The 7,759-nt window shown below is 42.4% G+C and overlaps 1 long non-coding RNA gene across 1 annotated transcript; it reads right to left on the bottom strand.

The window, feature by feature from the left end:
- Positions 1–1,290: 1,290 nt before the first annotated feature.
- On the bottom strand, positions 1,291–2,806 carry LOC134317821 (uncharacterized). The gene is made up of 4 exons (XR_010013277.1): positions 2,674–2,806; positions 2,428–2,540; positions 1,495–1,608; positions 1,291–1,380 (listed from the first exon to the last, which is right to left on the bottom strand). It is a non-coding gene; the product is annotated as an uncharacterized LOC134317821 (long non-coding RNA).
- Positions 2,807–7,759: the final 4,953 nt, after the last annotated feature.

Below are 7,759 nucleotides of genomic sequence, written 5' to 3'. Positions count from 1 at the left end.
CAGTTATCATACCATTTCTCCAATTATTGGAGAAATGTATTTCTCTCAAAAAAGACCCTGTTTTCTTTAGTTCTTTATCACACATCATGCTGCTGCCTGGTAATTTGTTGCAACACACAGTGCATTGTGAATGCCCTGTTGAGTCAGAGTAGGTACTAAAAGAATACTTGTGCCACCCTAAATATTATCATTACACATATACTGCTGTGTACTGACTGACTCCTGACTTTCCAATTTCCCCTTAAACCTGATTCTGTGGTCCACTAATCCTCACTGTCCCTACCCTCAAGCTCATTGTCCTCACTGTCTGAAGGAATGACCCTAACTGCTCAAGCAGGCTCCTTTCAACCTTAGAATGTTCCCGAGTCCATTTTCTGTAGGTATTAATAGATTTGATGAACTATTGTCATCATTTTGCATCTCAGAGAATCTCCATCATTTTGGATAATGTTGCTCTAAAAAGCAGACCAATTGCATAATGTTGCCCTGAGGCAACGGACAAGAAAATATAGTTTTAGAACATAAATTGAAACAAAATATACATTTAAACAATCATATATACTTTCAGATTAATGTTTATGCATAAATTTAGTGTATTCATTGACATTTATTTAAGCAGGTTAAACAGTACTTTGCTTGATTGAACATGAATAATTCTTTATTAATTATTCATTGATAAAGATTCAGTTTCTAATATTTGATCATTTATGTGGACAGTTGCGTGTTCATTTGTGTTTCTGTCATTCAGCCTGTACAGAACAGCGAGAGGTCTTTGGACAGACATAAGTAGTGCCAGTGTAAGCGTTCTAAACAATCGTGATTTGCTCTTTTATTAAAAAGGGAAGGGTTCCTGTTGATGAACGCTGGACTACAGTTTAGGAGATCAGTGCCTTTATGTTGTGTTTTAAATATTGAAATGTCAGAAAATGTAACATGCAACATGTTTTAATGAACAAAATCAGTTCAGTCAAAAGCTTTTTGTTACATGAGACATTAGACCCTCTGGTTTAGGTCAAGTTTACTTTAGTGATTTAGGTGAAGTCTGGTTTCCTCGATTGTTGCTGGGCAAAATATGTCCATGTTAAAGGATCATTTCTTTTGATACCCATACATCCTCATCTGTACAAAAATACAGCTGCAAGATAAGGTCATTCCAAACTTGTTTAGGATTCAGCTACATTTCTGAATCAGTTTTTCATAAAGTGTGCTCTCTTGTGTTATGCAAATCATAAAGTGAGTAAAGAAAATACACACACCTACACAAACACAGTTCTTTTTAATATTTTATTGCTTTTGTTTAATCTCGTCTCATAAACCACCACAGAGAAGGTCAAAGTGCTTTCAGGACAAAAGAGACAGACGACAGACGTGGTCGTTGATCTGTAGATAGTGGGGACACAAAACAATATGCTGACAGTTAAATTACCATCAACTGCAATCAAGGCACAATACACATGTGTTAAAAGTCTGCAGAATCCATTCCCAGACACCCACCGTAGATTGTTGTGGTGACTAAAACGTTTCATCTTCTGCCAGGTATCAAGGTGCTTAGGCCCGAATCTGGTTGCTTCTTCCAGTAGGTTAGACTTGTTAATTGTTGGGGGCTTTCTACAAGACAAGTACCCAGAACACACACCCATATCAATCACTGATGTTAAATGCATGTTTTAGGAAGAACAGCTTAGTCTCCAGATTGAAAGCATGTTTAAAATAAGGTGACGTTGATCATTTTGAGAAGAACTATTTTCTAAGCTCCTCTCTCCAGCACTCCCCTTTCTGATCCGGCGTGGTATGTACACTGTGCTGTGGAATAATGTCGGTGATCTGACCCCTCAGTTAAAAACCTCTGGATCTGTTCTTGTAGCAGACCTGTGCTGTGGTGGTGAAAACATAATGTGAGATTGATTTCCATCATGTGTTAAGGGGATGTTAAGCTAATAGTTATCTAAGGGGGGAACTGGATGAAAAGCAGCTTGGAAAACTTTATTACAGTATTAAACAGTCGACTGACTCGTCAAGCTGATCCACAAAATGTTGCTGATCTCCATCAATACTGTTGTGTTTTCTGGTGTTTCATGCTCTCAGACTACTTTGACATTACATGAAAGCAAACAGTGGACAGTTTTGTTCATACACATTTAGTCACTGCTTAGTCCCAGATACGCTTACCCATGATCCGTCTGCTAAAAACCCATACAGGTGCCTGTAGGGTAAAAAAAAAAAAAAAGCTGTTTGACATGAGGAATTGCTGTAGCTATAAAAGAAAGTATGATTTTATTTGGTTAAAAGTTCTTTACACACCAATGAATAACCTAGTGTCTTCAATGTTAGTAGCAAAATGTAACAATGATTCATTGCAACATGTGATCTGGCCTATATGCTAACACAGACTCTCAGCTAAATCTTCACTTATTCGTTCTGACTGACCTGGGCTTAGTTCCTAAGGATCTCTGGAAACAAGTTGTGCTTCAGGATCATCTCGAGGCTGGGTCGCTTATTCGGATCCTTCGTCAGGCACCTTGTGATCAGGTGATGGCAGGCTGTGCATGCAGTGATCGGTTCATTACAACATTGTAATAGAAACTATTGAACATCATTTAAATAAATAAAAAATGTTTACATGCACTTTTTGATGTGTGCACGCATTCATGTGAATGTCCTGCATTTTCTTACCCTCAGACACACCAGCTTTGAAGATCAGGTGTCCAGCAGCGATCTCCCTCTCATTCCAGAATGGCAGCTCTCCACACACTAGAACGAACAAAAGGACGCCCAGGCTCCACACCGTTGCAGCGCAACCATGATACTTACCTTCCTCGATCCATTCAGGTGGGGCATATAGCATGGTGCCTGAATAAAAAAGAAGAGATACGGTTCACACACACGGCTTTCCTATGCAATCGCTCTCATCACTGTGTTTTGTAGCTACTGACCTCCGAGGTACAATTAATTACCTGCAAAACGTCTGTAGGGGATCGATTTGAGCAAGTCCCCACAGCCAAAGTTGATAAGCTTGACCTCTAACATGTCAAAACTGACCAGAACGCTCTGCTCCTTGATATCCCGGTGGAGAACCCCGCCATCACGGCAGTGACGGGCGGCCAGAACCACCTGCCACATGATGACCTGAGCCAGACGTTCAGGAGGGAGGGAGTCGGGCGTGTCGAACCATTCAAGAAGCTCCAGGACGTGTTCACAGCGAGGTGGCTCGGACACCATCAGCATCAACGCTACCTCTACAGGGAGACCGTTCTTCTTGCCAGGCTGATATTTGAGCAGACATGATTAGCATGGGGTTGGAATCGATAGTCAATAGGCAGAGTGGCGGTTACATTCAATGCTATTTTGCATTTTAATATAATTCTTCATGTTTCTTTAGCAGAACTTTTGCACAGCCACGCCCTTCAGCTTGTCAAATGAATTTTCATGCCTGATGATACACTGGACTTACTTTGTAGGTGAAACCACCTGGAAGCAGCAACGGCGTCCAATGCTCTTGTAGTGTTTGGCCGTGCACAGGCGTAGATCGTCCATGACCACCGTGGGGTTCTGCTGGGGGCACAAAAGGTTTCTCAAATATTTCTTTACCTCTAATATTCCAGTTGTAAATCAAAGCACAAGCAAAACAACTCAAACTTTAGCAAACGACAAAACTAACCCCAGATTTCTTCTTGTACATGAGCTGGTTGTTCTGAATCAGGAACCAGCGCCTGAAGGCAAGAATCAGAAACAAAAGGAATCATAAACATAAAACTTCAGCATAGTACTGAAATTCTGCAAGCTTTCACTTGTAACTAATACAATGAAATAAATGAGCTTCATATTAAATCATTCAGAGTTGAATCGTTGTGTATTCTGATTTAACATGCCGTTGATCAGTCAGTAAAATGTACAATATTTAGGAAATGATTGCTATGATGATTAGAGGTGTTTGATTAGCCATTCATTCAGCTGTCCAATCATTTGTACCTAAATGATTGCTCATCATGTGTTCTAGCTCTCTACAAACCTGTTCCATGTTTTAAAGACATTACTGGCCCTCTTGAACAAGTATCCCTCCATAACTATCTGGTTGTCTGTATCCACACTGCCCTCCGGTTCGGTCTCGCCACCACAGACGTCCTGAAAAGACGTCTGAGAACGAACTCGACCAAACGGCCAGCACAGACATAGACTACACAAAAAGCATCGCATTAGAGAAGGGCGGTCGGTAGCACGTCTCTCTTGTTCAGCAGCCATGATAAGAAATTTACATTTACATTTTCTGCATTTAGCAGACGCTCTTATCCAGAGCAACTTACAGAAGTGCTTCCATAGTAAACATTTCGTTTCTCAAGTTTTAGTAAACAACAGTCGAAGAACACAAATCTGCTGAAACCCGTTAAAACCAAAGTGTTTTTTTTTTTTTTTGTCAGCTTAAGTGCTTAGTAAAAAGGTGGGTTTTTAATCGTTTTTTAAAGACAGCAAGAGACTCAGATGTTCGGACAGACAGAGGAAGTTCATTCCACCACCTGGGTGCTAGAACAGAGAATGGCCTTGATGCTTGTCTTCCTTTAGTCCTGGGTGGAGGCTCAAGTCGAGCGAGACTAGTGGCTCGGAGGTTGCGTTGTACAGAGCGGGGTTTGATTAGACCGCAAAGGTAGCTTGGGGCTGGTCCATTTTTGGCTTTGTAGGCGAGCATCAGTGTTTTAAACTGAATGCGTTCAGCTACAGGAAGCCAGTGAAGAGAACGCAGCAGCGGGGTGGCAGTGTTTGGGCTGGTTAAAAACCAGACGAGCAGCTGCATTTTGAATGAGCTGCAAGGGTTTAACAGTGGACATGGGAGCTCCTGCCAGGAGGAAGTTGCAGTAGTCCAACCGTGAGATTACAAGTGATTGGACCAGAATCTGGGTAGCTTCCCTGGAGAGAAATGGCCGAATCTTCCTGATGTTGTAGAGGAGGAACCGGCACGATCTTGTCATGTTGGCTATATAAGGAGAGACGGTCAGCTGGTTATCCAGGACAACACCAAGGCTTCTTACCAGATGGTCTGATCTGGGAGTCATCAAGAGAAATGACTAGGTCCTGGGTTGGAGATTGATCTTCGGGAATGAGCAACATCTCTGTCTTGCTGGGATTAAGTTTTAGATGATGAGCTGACATCCATTGTGAGATATCTCGCAGACATGCTGAGATGTGAGCTGAGACTTGTGTGTCTGAAGGAGGAAATGACAGAACGAGCTGAGTGTCATCTGCATAGGAGTGGAAGCCATGGGAGGCTATGACCTTACCCAGAGAGCGGGTGTAGATAGAGAAAAGAAGTGGGCCAAGTACAGAGCCCTGAGGAACACCGGTTGAGAGAGTGCATGGAGGAGATATGGATCCTCTCCATGACACTTGGTAAGAGCACCCTTCGAGGTAGGAGGCCATCCATTGCCATGCTGAACCTGTTACTCCAAGGTTGGAGAGAGTGGACAAGAGAATGCTGTGATTCACTGTGTCGAAGGCTGCAGAGAGGTCAAGAAGAACAAGGACAGATGACAGTTTGGCTGCTTTGGCTGCATGAAGCTTCTCAGTAACAGCTACAAGTGCTGTTTCCGTAGAATGCGCTGCCTTGAAGCCAGACTGGTATGGATCGTGGAGGTCATTCTAAGTAAGAAAGGCAGATAGTTTGTTATAGACAGCACGTTCAAGAATTTTGGATAGAAAAGAGAGGAGTGAGACAGGTCTGTAGTTGTTAATATCTGTAGTGTCTAGTGTCGGTAGTGTAGGTAAGATGGGGGAGGAGGAGGAGAGTTCAGAAGTGACGAAAAGATATCATGAAGCTTACTTGGGTCAGCAGCAGATTGTTCAAGCTTGGCTTTGTAAAAAGATGTTTTTGCAGCAGTCACGTCGGATGAGAACCTGGACAGCAGATCGTGGTAGGAGTGGAGATCAACACTGAGCTTAGATTTCCTCCACTTTCTCTCAGCTGCCCTTGATGTACAAGCACTGAAGGTTCAACAAAACTGAGCTCTCATAGAACAAAATGATGTCACAAAGGCAGAAGGTCTCAGTGCTGCAGCGTAACCGTGGTGATGGTGTACATTCAAGTTACCAAATATGGACGTCTAAATTTCACCATTTGTTTATTTTTCATTATTTTAGTCAAATGATTTTAATCCCCCCCACCACACACACACATACACACACACCTAATTTATTAAAAATGTAATCATCTTTGATTTTACAGTGTTTACTATTTCTTTTATTTGTGCTGTTAGTGATAATGACTGTAACCTTACACAACCTGTGTATCAAATACATTAACACGAATCATTTTTAGTCAAAGAATAAATAATGAATGATTAGAAACAGCTGCTGAAGAAACACTTTTTAACTTTTTCAAATGCCCCAATCAGTGTCAGGAAAGCCATAGAGAGGAGATGATGGCTCTAGATTGGCAGATCAATGACTTTCAGTTACAGTGGAGTCCCTTGATTTATTTACATGAATGCACAGACCTTCTCCTCGATTCCTACCGGAGAATACTGCCACTCTGTCCGCTCTGAACATGCTTCGTCCATCCAGCTCCACCGCGCTGTCGGGGATGTAGCAATTCAGCTATGTCAGAATGTTACACTCCGCCATCCACCCACGTGTTGTGGTTCACAGTCGCAGCTCATCCATTTTGTTTGGCAGAGATTGTTCTAAAAAGTCATTAATGGAGACAAGACTAGAGAAAATGTTGGTGACTGTTGGTCACTGAGTAAATGGTGGGTGAGGAAGAAAATCTATTCTGAAATGCAGTTAGCAGTGTAGGATTTGTTATAGCAGCAGCGATATAAAAGGAGTAAGGTGCAAACATGTGCAAATTGCAATATTGTGCAAAGATGCAAGTAATACAGTCACAGTAGTACAATACAGTAGTTGTATGTATTTAAGTTGTCAGAGTCCAGCGAACAAACTGTGTTGATCGTGTGTGTGGTCGTGTGTTGTCATTGTGTGAGTGAGTGCCAGTGCATATGTACGGGTGTGTGTATTCTGTGTGCATGTGCGTGTGTGTGTCAGAGTCTATCATATGTGTGTGTGTGTGTGTGTGCGTGTCCATCAATTTAGACTTGAGTTCAGGTGTCTGACGGCTTGTGGTATGAAGCTGCTGCACAGTCTAGTTGTGTTTGTGCGGATGCTGTGGTACCTTCTCCCAGATGGCAGGAAAGTAAAAAGTCCATGCGATGGATGTGGCGGATCCTCCACTGTGCTGAGAGCTTTGTGGATGCAGCGTTTGTTGAAGATGTTTCAGTGAGAGATGGAGGAGAGACCCTGTTTTCGCCTGGCAGAATGAAGGGCAACAACTGAAGAACAGTAGATTAATAACAACTAAAGAGCAAAGTCTGGCGACACGCTGAGTGCACGCACTGCCATCTTGGCTGCATATACTGTATATTCCTAGTCTAGGCGCCGTCGTGAGCGTCAGCCTCTCCAGTAGTAGCTCCGTCAGTGTTTTACTTTTCAGCGTTTCTATTGTGTTTTTCTTTTATTCTTTATTTTGTGTCACGTTTTTTTTCATCTCACTTTTTCTATCATGAATACAACTCTTTCTCAAGAGGAGAGCAAAAAACATATTTATTCAAGGGAACAACTACTCTCCTTAAGAACGAGATGGAATGCTGGTATCGTCCACCACATCCCGGAGGAGCTAAGACCCAGGTACCGCGGACGCAGAGCCGGTGCTAAGCTAAAGGCTAAGCTAACGGAGAAGAGACGAAGGTACAAGCCAGCTATTCCATCAGTAGTAATG

Source organism: Trichomycterus rosablanca, chromosome 7 (genome assembly GCF_030014385.1).
Source record: "Trichomycterus rosablanca isolate fTriRos1 chromosome 7, fTriRos1.hap1, whole genome shotgun sequence".
Taxonomy (NCBI): Eukaryota; Metazoa; Chordata; class Actinopteri; order Siluriformes; family Trichomycteridae; genus Trichomycterus; species Trichomycterus rosablanca.
This window is presented reverse-complemented; position numbering and strand designations above follow the sequence as displayed.